Raw genomic sequence first — 14,081 nt, 5'->3', positions numbered from 1 at the left:
GCTGAGAGCCCAGGTGTTGAGGTATTTGAAATCCAGTACTACTGTTAGAGGAAGTCGCTGTACATGTAGAGATAAAGCACTTATTTTGAATTATGAGTGCCTTAATTTAAAATGACTGATTAAAATGACACCAGTTAGCCTCCGCAATAGATCAATGGTTACGCGTTCGGCTGCTCAACTGCAAGTCCCGTGTTCGAATCCGGCCGCGTTGGTCGCCTTTCGATGGAGGCGATACACAAAATGTGCCCGTATGCTGTGCGATATCACTGGAAAAAAGATCACCAGGTGGTCGAAATTATCCCGCAGACCACAACTACGGCACCTCCTCTTCGCCGCCGTGGGGGTTCAGTGGTTATCGCGCTCGACTGCTGACCCGAAAGACGCAGGTGCGATCCTCCCCACGGTGGTCGAATTTCGATGGAGGAGAAATTCTAGAGGCCCTTGTACTGTGCAATATCTGTGCACGTTAAAGAACACCAGGAGGTCGAAATTTCTGGAGCCCTCCACTGCTTTGTACCTCATATTCCGAGAACATTTGGGACGCCAAACTTCCTTGAACCCTTCTGTTATTCTCTCACTCCTTAATTTATCCCTTCCCTTACGGCAACGTTCAGGTGCCCACCGAGATGTGAGATAATTACTGCGCCATTTTTTTTTCTTCGAAAATCATTTTTCATTAACACCAGTTGTGAGTTCGAAATAATTATTTCGGCCATTCTCTGCCCTGTGGCTACAGTCGCGGTTGGTTTCACTGATAGAGCATCTGGCCCGGAGTGGCAGTGGCCCCTGCCTTGTTTAGCGAACCAGGATGAATTTTAATAAAGAAACATTATATGGCTCAGCAGCTAAGATACCTGGCGGCGTAGACGAAGAAACGGCATGACGTCACCATGATTTCACAAGCCGTCAACAGTAGACCTTAAGAGAGTAATGTATGATCATACAAGCAATCAAACAAAAATATTATTCAAAAAACTAAAAACTACTAATAGGTAGTGATTGCGGTAGCTTTCATATAATAAAGGACGTTACTAAATAATGATGAATGACATCCTAGTCGAAATCAAGAGGAAGAAATAGACTTGGACAGGGCATGTAATGTGAAGGCAAGATAGCCAATCACGATTAAGGGTAACGGAGTGCATTCCAAGAAAAAAGACAGAAAATAAGGTGGGCGCATGAAATAAAGTTGTTTGAGGGGATACGACAGCCTCATCTAGTTGTCTAGCTTAACTTAAAATGATGCGCATATATAAGTAATGCCCATGTATACTAAACAGCTCATTCGCTATATTCGTAGATTCCTGGGAGTCTTCGGGCTACTCCTGGCGCAGTCGTGCAGCGATTAGGCGATGCGCCACTGCCTTGCGACTGCAGATTCTCCCAGCGGTGGGCCTTGTACCACCAAGGTTGTTATTCCCGAGTAACTTCTCTTGATCAATCATTAATTTAAATGCCATCTGCCACGGTGGGCAATTTTCTCGCAATCCGGTGGGCGGGATGTGATGACTCCACAAGTTGACGTGTCCTAGGAGGTCCACCTAGATTTATTATTCGGAGGTGTTTTCCTCGCAACGCAGTCGACGAAGGCGATGGCAACGACGACAACGCCAGATTTTGTTTGCAAAACGGGAGCGTTAAAGCTGTCGCGTTAATGAACTACACAGCGTGATATTGCGCTAGAAATAGCGCGACTGAACGTTAGAATTGAAAGAATCCCACGAGATGCTACGGTGTGCATGTTAGCATGATCTAGAATAAATTCTACACCACAGGGCGATAGTGCACGTCATAAATTCCAAGAAGGACAAATACATAAAAATACTTTAAATATGGATACGAGGAATGGTGCCAGCAAGAAACAGTAGTGAAAAGGGCCAAGGGTGCAAACCATTCAATCGAATCTAAAACTCAGCTAAAAGCGAACGGGCGTGAAGGATGGAAGCAACAAGTAACAACAGGAAAGGGAACGGTGAGGATGGGCAGGACTAAAAGTGACGAAGCGGATTGTTGGCATTAAAAAACGCTTGTTCTTTATCTGAAAATACATTAGACAGCATGCTCGCACTTTTGACCGCATTTTTCGTGGTTTAGAAGGCCTTCATAATTTCCTTCTTGGTTTTGACCAAATACATATAGAGCTGACCAAGACGTAAAGAGTCAGGCACAACCAAATAGGCCCGTTGCGCGTTACGTGAGGAGAGGAGGAGGAAACCGCTGAACACTTGATACTCTTCTGTAAAGGGCTTCACCCTTCAGTGGAAAGCAGCTGGTCTGATTTATCGAAGGCATTGGGGTTTGGGGACCTCAAGCGGGTAGAAGTAACCACGCGAAGGCTATCTGATTGGTGGCTAAAATAAAAACAAAAGTAAAATTTCGTAAGTGATGGCTAGGTGGCTTGAACCACTACCCGATTCAAAGGATTCAGCCTTATCCATCCATCCATCCGTCCGTCCATCCGTCCTTCCATCAGTCCATCAGTCTATCCGTCCATCCGTCCATGGCCGTGATGACAACTGTACAGTATATGCTTGCAGCAACACACGCAAAATGGACAAGCAACGTAGATATGCACTCATTCCTCGAAGTAAATACAAGATTCCATGCGTGCTTTCTGCTTTTTTTTATTTCGCAAATATACTTCTATCATTGTACCCACATATTACACACCAAATTCGTATAAGCGGATCCTCATCGGTCTGGGCACCCCATTACTAAAGGGCGGTAAAGACGGTTCTAAAATTAAATGGCTCTCATCAATGATTACCTCAGCTCAGGAAGCAAGACGAGCTCCTCACCTGAGATAAAAGGTGAGTCGTACAGGCTAATGACCGTTCTATAAATTGGCCTCGAGTGAAGTCTCGCGAGCGAAAAAGCTCAACAGCTGCTGAGTACCACTACGGAGTTCAGAGCAAACCAGGAAGGGTGCCAGTATGTGAGCATCTCTGCCAATGCCTCCCCCCCCCCAGAAAAGTAATCGGCAACGACGCTGCTTTTTGCTTTTGCGTAAAGTAAGCACGTTGGGCGGGAAACATGTGTTCCGATTTTTGGCATAGGTTTTTAGTATTTCTCCTTCACACCTTGGTATTCCTTTGTTACGTTGTCCCACTGATCTGATTGTGCAATTTGGGAATACGAAAATCTCAGCCCACTTGACAAAGAGTTAATTAGCTTTATAAAAGAATGAAATCGGTTTTCTTAACAACTCGGTACACTATATGCCAAAATATTTTCTCAGCTTTGAAATAATAAGAGGCGCCAAAAAAGTTCAAACTCAGAACAGCTTTTATGAAGCTAGCCGTGTAACATGCGTGCCTTCGATGCTGATGGGAAATTGATATTTATCTGTACGTTTATTGCTCTTACTTCATTCTACGCATAGTGCTGTTTTACAAAATCTACGAGAATATGACAATAAGCTAAAATGGCAGTAAAAAAAAAATTGCCAGGTGACCAATAAATATGCTTCCAATTTCTGGGCTAGTTTGCCGATTAGCTCACTTTTCTATGACCTTGAACAAGCGTCTGATGAATGAGTTAATTAAATGAAAGCCTGCACTTAAAAATGCGAGCCATGCCAGGATGCTGTATGGCGGGTTCACGCGAATTCTGAGGGGGGCTCTAAGGTTAATCATTCCCTGCTCTGCACCTTTGCTTCTCCTGTGCATCCATGAACCTGTTCAGATGCTGACCGTCGTGAAATCTCCATGACGCATACAATGTTCGTCCTCTTATGGCACAAAAAAACTATTTACTGCTGACAGCTGTAGTAGTAAGACACACGGTCGTTTTGGCTGACTACCAGGCACGCCTGCACTATACGACACATGCCGTTCTCAAGAGCCACCGCAGATTCATAAACATGTGGGCCTGATGATTTGCTTAGGGTTTATGGGAATTTCACGTCTCATAGCCACTCGGGCTGTGGGAGGTGCCGTGGTGAAGGACTCTGGAAATTTGGATCACCTGCGGTTCTTTTTCGAGCCCTGACGTCGCACAGCACACAGGATTCTAGAATTTCGCCTTCATCAAAATTCGACCGCCGCGGCTGGGTTTGAACCGTCCGGCCGAGTTGGTCCGACATGACTATAGTGTGTGGCTCATAAGGGATACCAAAAGCACAGGTCACGAGTCTTGTTTTTGCCTTCCTGGGAACTGCCATCGATACCCTTTGATCAGCATGCCTCTTGTTACTTCGGCCCGGCTGGCAACCGGTCTGTTTGGTCCACAGGCGAGAGTGGTACTTTCTGCTACGCCACAGAACACAGACTACACTTCAAGTTACCCTCCAGAAACCCTCGCGGCATCTTGTTAGATGGCCTCCCTGTGTACGGAGTAGAACGTCAGTTGCCGACTCCTTCTATTCGATACCTTCTTTGTGAAACTCCCGCCGATCCAGAGGACAGGAGCATTCGCCATCTTCCCCGCAATTCTTGGTACACGGCTCGCATAGCAGGTGCAAGCAGGGGAGCAGAGCGGTCCTCCTACGCACAAGGCCACATGCGCTGCAAGTCCTGTTCACGGGGACAGGCACGACGAAGTGCAGTGGCTTGCAGTCTAGGTCTTGGGAGAAGCCGACAAGCGTGTACTGGAGACCTGCCGGCATCGTTTGCGGTGCCCGCTCGGTACTCTCTGTTCAGCTGAAACTGCACTTACTAGCATTGTCAAGTGCGATCTTATCAGTTCTTCTATTCGATTGCTGTCAAAGTAACAATCACTTTGATATCTGCTGCCTTCGTTTTATTGCTATGAAGGTTGGGTGCGCTAGGCGTGACGAAGTGACGGTGCTGTCCCCCCGTATGAAGAGGCGTTCGTATACTTCGATACATCTAATCCGCTAGATATATTCAGCATCATATTGTGAGCATATTTTAGTGTAGAGAAAAGAAAGTGTTTCAGGATATTGAAGTAAAATAGAAATTGCGTTGAAGTGCTCACGCGTTTATCGTATTGAATTATCGCTGCAGCATCTTCTAGCTGTGAGCAACACGCAGCTAAAGCGACATCTGAAGATGTCGCGCTTCAGCTGGCTGCAGTACAGAGTGTTAATGTAACGTGTATGATTAAATTAGCGTTTTTGGTGGTTAGAACGCGTCCAGGAATAAATTATTTATAATCACTAAAAATTCTTTGGCATGCAATACTTTCTCACTGTCGCATACACGCTTTTTGTTTAGCCTCATCCACAGACATTCTTTTTTTTCGGTTGTTTTTAAGTACAAGGATGACGCCGAGACATAGAGGTCGTAAAGGCGACATTTGAAATGCGTTTCTGGAGAGAACTCAAAATGAATAAGGAGCAAACGGCAACCCAAAATCTAACAGCCAACGAATCAATAACTGGGCTTGCCTGCGTCTTTGCAAAACGTTAAAATACAAATAAAAGAAAGATACAGCAGAATCTCGATGACACATATATGATTGATCTGAATTTAGGGATAATACAAATTTCAAAAGTGTCTCGGACGGTCTACATTGTACAAAATGCGTTACGATTTGGGGTTACACAAACAAATTTGCAATCCGGCCCGGATGATACGAACGCGCGACCCGCCACCCGCGCACGTTCCCACCGCTGGCCTTCTCTACCCCCGCCTCCCTTTCACAGGTGTCGAAGGGCACGAGCTACAACGCGTTGCCTGTAGCAACCCGGCGAGTCAAGGTGGGCCACGTGCCTGACAGGGCTACGTCACCCACCGAAAAAGTTGTATCGCAGCTGCTGGGGGCTGGCCAGGAGCACGCTGCCACTGGCTGCGCCCGTCCATTTCCCTCGTTCTTCGCTGCCATGTGCGTTTCGCCGAGTTCAACGTGGTCTGCCCAAACGTAACAAAGACGTAAACGGTGCAAGCGTTCACTCTTGACTTGTTTCAGAAGCTTGAGGCACTTTCTTTTAAGGAGAAGCTTGATATGGTCAGGAAGGTTGATGAAAAGCGAGCGAAGAAACGTGTCGACTTGGCAAAACAGTTAGGGCTGGCACCGTCAACACTGCACCATTATTGGGCAGCGAGATGTTTTTTGAAGAACGCTCAGAACATCGGTGTCACCATCAAGCAGGCAAAGACGGCGATGTATGTTAAGCTAGAAGAGGTCCTGCTGACATGGTCTCGGGAAGTCACAGCGGCTGGCATCGACGTGGACAGCAAGGTACTGCGAGAAAAAGCTGACAAAATCGCGCTTTCTCTTGAAATCGGAGGTTTCCAAGTTTCTGAAGGGTGGATGCATCGATTTAAAGAGAGGCACGGACTTGTGTCGTCTCTGGTGAAGAACGAGTCAGCTGTCGACTACAGGCTGAACACGCTGCCAGCTCTGATTTCGGAGTACGCGCCGCGCGACAAATTTAATGCCGACGAGGCGGGCCTCTTCTTCAATCTGCAACCGGAGAGGACATTGTGCGTGAAAGGCCAGGCATGCCAGGGCGGCCAGAAAGGCAAGGAACGAGTGGCAGTGCTTTTTTGCTGCAACGCTGAAGGCTTAGAGAAGCTGCAGTTTACTGTCATCGGGAAGTCCAAGCAGCAGAGGTGTTTGCAATCGGCAGGACGTTTGCCTGTTTTGTACAGAGGGAACCGAAAGGCCTGAATGATTGCAGATTCATTTCGTGAGTTGCTCACAAACCGGGACCGTAAATTGGAATAAAAAATCGAAGGAATTTGCTTTTGTCGACCAGTGTTCTGCCCACCCAAAGCAAATGACTTTCAACAACTTCACAGTTTTCTGCTAGCAAACACTAACAACCGTCTGCAGCCACTAGACGCTGGAATCATTCGCAGCGTTAAGCATCACTTTAAAGGACTTTTAGTGAGGCGTCTTTTGTCGAAAATACAGCACAAAGTTGTGCATTTGAGGATAAGTCTGTTAGATGAAGTGCACTTCTTGGCCCTGTCTTGGGACAATGTGACTGCAGGCACAATCTCGAATTGTTCTGAAAAATTTGAATTCAACATGGAACCTGATCTCTCTCCGACAGGAGGTAATCAAAAGCCCCGTGAGGATTTCACAATTGAAGGCTGGGACAGTCTCATAGCTCAAGGTTTCGTCTCACGACTTCATAACCGTGGATGACGATGCTGCTACATGCAGGTTAAGAACCACCGAAGAGGTAATCAATGAAGCAGACGGAGATGAACTCAAGGAGCCTGACAGTGATAGTAAAGATGCCGATGCATCAGACACACAGCCATCACTGGCAGAAAGCTTTCACACTCTTGATGTTCTGCGCCGCACCGTCGGTGCCTGCAATGTGAGCGAAGAAACTGCTGCACGGTTTTACGCGTTTAGGTCAGGGCTGGTCAGTGAAATTGAGGGCAGGAGAGTGCAGAAGTGCATCGCAGACTTTTTTGGGCGGAAGTAGTTGAGCATAGTAAAGTTTTTGTGCATCCTTTATCTCTTTTCTTATGGCGCGGTTCAGGTGTCCAAAGATATGAGGCAGATATTGCGTCATTTACTTCCCCCCAAACCAATTATTAATATTAATATTTATTATTATAAACAGTTTACGATAAGAGTCAGCGCAGAACGACTTAGTAATCTGAGCTTTGCTGATCACATTGGCTTGGTAACTCATTTTCTCGATTAACCGAAAGGCATGATAATGCGTTAGACAAGCAGAGCGGTGAGGCTAAAATTACTATGCAGAAAACTAACGGAATGTTCATCAGTCTCGGGACATGTAGCGAGGTACTGGAAGTGGTAAGGAAATAGGGCGGTGACTGCCTGCCGTAAGTAAGATTACGATCTGAATCACCAAACCGAAAAAAACTGGCCTCATCCTATTTGTTGTGCCGGCTCATGCATTCGAAGGCTGAAAACCTTTCCTCCATAACTTGGTCCCAGATGCCACTGAAGATAGCGGGGTCTTCTTGACGTAAGGCGCTACAACAGGGGACAGGTGGAAACGGGGCTGGGGGCTGGGAGCTAGTCTCTGCATTAGGAACGGAAACCTTGCGACTGCAGAGTTCTAGTGCAGCGTTGGATGTGGTTATTGTGGCACCTAAACCAACTTAATAGTGGATTGATTGATTGGTCACGGCGGCCGACACGCGCTGGACTCATTTCCCACCAGTACAAGACAGGCAGCTGGAGGCAGCAGGCTCAGCCCGAGGCGCGCTTTCTAGCCGCCAGCAATGAAAACGATGTTTGGGAGTGCTGATTTCTTATTATGTTCATTTTAAAATGAGAACTTTTAAGCGGTATCCCAATAATTTTGCCACGTCTAAACGTGCAGAAATCTTCTTTGCAAAGATAACTTTACCTATTACAAAACTGATATGGGCTGATGAATATTAAAATTTCAGCAAATAATATGCTTTTATGTTAGTTTTATTTACACCGTAACTTGGAGTGCTGAGGCGTTACAGTAGCTGTCGCGATAGTGATAATGCAATACACAGCGTAACACAAAACGGCATAAACTTTTCATGCCTCGAAAGAATTTTTAACTGAAAATGGGTAAAAATGACTCTGAAAGATTGGAAATTGCAGACATGTCAAAGTACCACGACCATCTGTTGTCCTTTTTTCTATTAGACGTGTGAAGTTTTGGCAGTAACTTGATAGAGACAACGGTAAAATTATAAAGACAGCAGTGCGACAGTGCCGACAACAGTTGTGCGCCTTCTGCCATGCTAAGCGCGCCTTGGATGATTGGCCAAGAAGAGTGCAGACTGCGATGGAAGAGCACTCAAATATCTATCAGTGTGTTAGAACTTCGTATTGGAATTCGTTTGCTCTTCGAGCATGGAAACAGTTAAACAGTTCAGCCGCTCCACCTACGGTGCTCATCCGCGTCACACACGGCAGCCTGTTGTCTAAAAAAGAAGTTTTGAAAGAGCTCCGGCTGAGCGAGCATCGGCTAAGGCTTCTAGGAAAGCACCGCTGCAACTTGTGCCCTTACTCCTCCGATAACAAGTCGAAGTTAGACTGCGCTTTAATAATAATTGGTTTATGGGGAAAGGAAATGGCGCAGTATCTGTCTCGTATATCGTTGGACACCTGAACCGCGCCGTAAGGGAAGGGATAAGGGAGGGAGTGAAAGACGAAAGGAAGAAAGGGGTGCCGTAGTGGAGGGCTCCGGAATAATTTCGACCACCTGGGGATCTTTAACGTGCACTGATATCGCACACGCGCTTTGCAGTTTCGTATTTATTTTTTGTATAGGTCCGCAACCATGGTTACGAGACAGAAACGAACATCACATAAAGTTTGGCGCTCTTTGGCACAGGCTTCGTTTAAATACAGCCGCAGTTCTAATCGTTTTCAAGCATTTCGCTTCTCTAAGCAGGGAGAGGAGGAAATGGTTCTCCTGTTTGTTCAAGAGGCAATTGCGCTGTTAAATCTGATTGCATGTGTTCGCATTTTACGAGGAAGCTGTCGTACTTTTTCTCTTCTTTCAAGTGGAATTTGTTATTCAAACCGCGGTTTTACTTCCGCGACAGCTCACGTCGTTACGGAAACGCATTAACCAGCACTATTGGGGAGACCTGACAAGAAACGATTGGAGGAGTAGAGCCCCCTGCCTAAAAACGATTGAACCACCAGCGTCGCGGCACATGAAAGTAAATCGGCGAATAGTGTGCTCCCTTGTTCGCTTTCCCTGTCGCTGGGCAGTACAGTACTCGGCACCAAAATTGAGCGCGCGACATATTTTATCGGTTTCAAAGCATCAATGCATGTGTGTACCTTACTTTGTAATTTTATCTCATACATAAAGCAACAAATAAGAGGAATGCGTTTTTAAGCGCCGATCAAAGCTCCATAATGCTGCATCAAGGCAGTGACCTCTGGTCCATCTGGCTGCAATACCCTTCTTTAGCAGCCATTTTAACGCTAATATATGCAGTTGAACTGTATCGTGTGATGTTTGTACGATTAAATCATTATTTCGGTCTTCCTCCTCTGAGCGGGCGATAATGTCTTGCTCAGTGCGTAACTTCTCTTCCTTCTGTTGTCTTTCTCTGCCAGAGGCCACTTCAACGTGCACGCACTGACCCACACGGGCAAGCGGCCCTTACGGTACAACGGATGCGTGAGAAGCTTCATACAGCGGCAGCACCAGATCAACCGCGAGAGGGTGCACTCAGGGAAGAATCCTTAAGGGTGCGGCGGCTGCGAGCTTCGCTTCACCCGATGTATGGATGGATGGATGGATGGATGGATGGATGGATGGATGGATGGATGGATGGATGGATGGATGGACGGACGGACGGACGGACGGACGGACGGACGGACGGAAGGATGGATGGATACGGCTGAACCCTTTAAATCGGGCGGTGGTTCAAGCCACCTAACCATGACTTGTGAAATTTTACGAGATTGTTGCCTCAGGCGCCACTGCAAAGAGAAACTCTCTGCTTTTCGAAGGTCTTCGTCATTTGTGTGTCGTCGCTGCAGAAAGAGGTTTTCCGTAAAGGAAAACCTCAACACACAACTAAAGACGCAGCAGTAGGACAAACTCGCACCACATTGCATGGAGCTCCGGAACAGGTTACCGAAACACAGCCAAATGGAGAAATACGAAAGTAGAACGTGAAGCCGCCTCTAGCACTTGCACAGTACGCACTTTCATAAAGGCTTATATACCGTCCAAAATCAGTGACGCCATGTACGCGCGCTTCCTCCGCGCTTCCATTGAAAAATACGAATCCCAACGCAACGACAAAGAACGAAGATGGAGCCGTCTGAGGTCCCGAAAAAAAAGGCAGTGCAGCAGTGCTTTGGTATCAAAGCCGTCATGAATGAAATAAATAAAAACACAACAAACAGCTGCGTGGAATTTTCTTCGCTGGCATAGATATTATTCTCGCAGAGTAGAAAGAATGTCGAAGCCCTGCGCCGTTTGAGGACTATCCGCCTTTATATCTGACGCATGTCAGATCAGGTGCGGAGACCAGGGGAACGGTGCCAGAATGCTGGACAGCACACTCTGATGGAGTGTGCATGTTTTAGAGAGAAACGCACAGTGCACTCTCCTCAATACGTGGCCAGTTCTTGCCCGCATTTCAGCCACGTGCGGCTATTTTCAGAATTGAGCAACGAAGAAACGCTTTTCACGAGCAAGCTAACGCACCCGAGCCGTTTTATTAGTATACCTGAATTGGAAACCTTCAGCACCTCGCATCCTTGTCGTTCTGAGCGTCTAATCCAAGAAATGGAAGTATGGCGTAAAGTGTTCACGCTTTGTGCAATGTTGCAGACAATGCTCAAGGACAGGACAGGTACAGGCCTCGATTTTCATTGGAGACAACAGCTCCGCACGACAAATTGTATAATGTATCCTTCGCTGGGTAGCATTGTTACTCGGAATTAGTAGATGGCGTCTGTGCACTAGACCCTAGAGCGCGCAAGGCTCCCGTAGTTTAGCGAAGACCGACTTTTGATGCAGTTCTGTTTGCTTTGAATTCATGCCATTATGGTTTCTGTATTATTGCCTTTTTGGTGTTCACAAATTATTGCTGGATGGCGTTTTCGATTTTCGTAACTTCACTAACCCATGTTTGGTTTCGTAATAGTATTACTCTGTTTGGAAGTGTGTGCTCTGGGGTATATTTGCGCTTTAATACTCTCTGACATTTTATGTTGTCTTACTGCCTTTTTAGGGGACTGATGTTTGTTGTCGTTGCATTCGCGCGTAAATGGAATATTTCTGCAGGCGTAATTGATCGCGTTCTAGTGGCTGCTATCGCAGACGCTCCAGTTTTTGGTCTAAATGATCCCCGGTGTTGTGTTTGATAATTCTTTAGTTCCCTAACTTAAGTGTCAGCAAAAGTGCCGAGCTGTATAGGGACGTTGTCGTGCACAATCACATTCAGTACTGCTTCTTGTCTCTGATATCAATATGAAATCTGTTGTTGAAGTTAGATTCTTACGGTGTTATCAAAATGGCAGCGCAAATATTGCTAATAGGTGCACTTTGTCATGAATATTTATTGCGATGCATGCCGCATACCTTTGCGTTATCGGGCCTTATTTTAATGCTGCTTATTATTTGTAGCCATGAACACTTGCCGTACAATACCGAGCAAGCGCCCCCAGTCGTGTAAGTGCCCCATCCACTGTATCCGCAAATTTCAGCTTTTAACTACCAATCAAGCGCCCTCCCTCGGTTCCGAAAGGAGCATCTTTCTGAAAGTTTTTATTTGTAGCGAGAGATGTTTATCGATCCAAGTTAATCTATGTCAATCCAATCCAATAGTAAACAAGAACCACGTGAGCTGCCTACGTCGCCATTTTGTTGTTTGTCGGCATGAGGTCAGTCGTGTTTCTGCCTGTGCTGTGCATTTCTGCACAGTGCAAAAGACAATCGAGGTCATCGAGTGGCACAGGTTGAATGGAAATAATGTGCTTCGAACATCTCGAGTGTTCAAGCTGCACCGCAAGAGCGTACGGGAATGGGACAAGAACGGCGAAGTTCTTCTACAACAGAACACCGGAAAGTCTAAGGTACGGCGCAGGTTAGCAAAAGGAGCCCCTGTTTTAAGCGAGGCAGTAGACGGCGCGCTTTTTGAATTTCTGGAGCGCGGAAGAAGTGCTGGACGCGCCGTCAGCAACAGACTGCTTTCTGAAGATGGTTTGAGTTTAGCGAATAACCGGCAGCTTGGTAACTTTGTGGCCTCCAGCATGTATTTGAAGAGGCGGAAGGCACGGTTTGGTGTTTCTATGCGGCAAGCAACGAATGACAGCCAGAAGAAACTCGAGGACTGCTTGGAGGAGACGAGAGCATTCCGTGCTGCTATAGGCTCTCTACGACGATGCCACGACTTGACTCTCTACCACATTGCGAATATGGACCAAACCATGGTTCGAATGGACACTCCAGCGAATCCTACGAACAACCTCTGGGGGGAAAGCACTATCCAGATTGCCAGCATTGGCTGCGCCCGGTGGACATATACAGTTTCCTTAGCAGCCTGTGGCTGTGGGCACAAGCTTCCAGCGTTCGTCATCTTGATGGAGCCAAGCGGAAAAATTCCAGCGACAGCCTTCATGAGCCTTCGTGTACCAGGTGAGAACTAGATCTGGCTTGCTACTTTTCCACCGGATAATGTGATCGATTATCAGCTCTTGCTAAATGCAGTGTGTTTTGTTTCATCTTTAGCGAATTGCCTTGGGACCGTTTCAAAGAATGGTTGGACGACGTTAGAGAAGTTTAAAGAGTGGCTGATGAAGATATGGGGCCCAAATACTGACGTCGTACGGCAGCTCCGAGTGTTGGATTAGGCGCCTATACACAAAACCCAAGCCGCAATTCATTAATGTTACACTGACATTGTGTACGTGCCAGCCGTTTGCACCAGTCTTCTTCAACCTGCTGACGTGTTGTGTAACAAGCCGTTCAAGGACAGTCTTCGGAGGGCCTGAGAGACATTTATGCGGAAGTGGGAGAGAGCGCCAAATGGAAACCAGCGGAAACCATCACGGCATGACGTGCTTGATTTTGTATGTGAGGTGTGGGCTGCCGTCCCAGAAGAAAACGTACCACGCTAGTTCTAGGGCTGTGGCATCACGAACGCGCTTGACGGGTGCGAGGGCGGCGAACTGCATGGTCGGTTTGCAGACATCTCTGAAGAACGCGATGAGCTGAGGGAAGAGTGTGCATACCTCATTTTCGGGTCAGATTCCGAGGACTCACTCGATGGGTTTGAGAGTGAATAAAAAGATACCGTTATAAAAAAAACAGCATTCGTCAATAACTTTTGCTAAAAGAGCGCAGACCAGAGTCATTATATTAGTGGCCGCCATCTTGAATATAGGTGCGGAACCGAGGAAGCCCGCCCCCCCCCCCTCCTATTTTTGTTCAGTTATCTCTCGAGTAATGGGGGGCACTTGGTCGGTATTTTACGGTAGTGAAGATTGTTTTGTGTTCGAGCCTGTGATCTAGCCAGTACCACGCTAAGACTCAGAATATCTCTGAATAAGAAAGGTGAGCTTAGTGTCGCAGCCATAATGCATATTTTTTATTTACTTTTTTATTGAAGCATCCAGCCCTAATCTGTTGCAGGCTGTAAGCAGATGAATGGAATGCGCTCAGCAATGTAACCTACCACACATATTATAACAGAAGTTGCATATACTTTATATTGGCGCAC

At 46.6% G+C, this 14,081-nt stretch overlaps 1 pseudogene; it reads left to right on the top strand.

The window, feature by feature from the left end:
* The first annotated feature begins 6,066 nt into the window (after window positions 1–6,066).
* On the top strand, window positions 6,067–13,647 carry LOC144105076 (uncharacterized; annotated as a pseudogene).
* Window positions 13,648–14,081: the final 434 nt, after the last annotated feature.

The sequence above is a fragment of the Amblyomma americanum genome, chromosome 9, assembly GCF_052857255.1.
Source record: "Amblyomma americanum isolate KBUSLIRL-KWMA chromosome 9, ASM5285725v1, whole genome shotgun sequence".
Classification (NCBI taxonomy): domain Eukaryota; kingdom Metazoa; phylum Arthropoda; class Arachnida; order Ixodida; family Ixodidae; genus Amblyomma; species Amblyomma americanum.
The sequence above is the reverse complement of the archived record's forward strand: the minus strand, read 5'-3'. Positions and strand labels throughout refer to the sequence as shown.